Source organism: Vollenhovia emeryi, unplaced genomic scaffold, assembly GCF_000949405.1.
Source record: "Vollenhovia emeryi isolate VEMERY1.0 unplaced genomic scaffold, V.emery_V1.0 DF939691.1, whole genome shotgun sequence".
Taxonomy (NCBI): Eukaryota; Metazoa; Arthropoda; class Insecta; order Hymenoptera; family Formicidae; genus Vollenhovia; species Vollenhovia emeryi.
In genome coordinates, this window is record NW_011966675.1 from 21615 (window position 1) to 21995 (window position 381).

Genomic DNA, 381 nt, shown 5'->3' on the forward strand with positions numbered 1-381 from the left:
TGTTTCAATATACTGATCATGCTGTCATCAGTTTCAATAATCAGTTATCCACCAGTTAGTGCCCAGTTTTTTTATCAGTTTTGGCTGCATTTTTTCTCAAGGGTTTATTTATAGTTTTTATCTAACATTTTTTTATATTTTTAATCTGTCAAATTATTACAAATAATATCTTTTGTTTTTACACATAGATAAAATCTCTTAAATTTTTAGAATCAAGCGATCCTATACGATATATAATTCGATAACTAACAGATATAGAAATGGAAATGCATATCATGCATACAGAAATGAAACAAATAGGAAAGCATGTAAAAAAACTGTCGACTGATACTTTCAAAACCGACGAAAGAGAAAAAATTGATATTTTTAAAGATCTGCCGT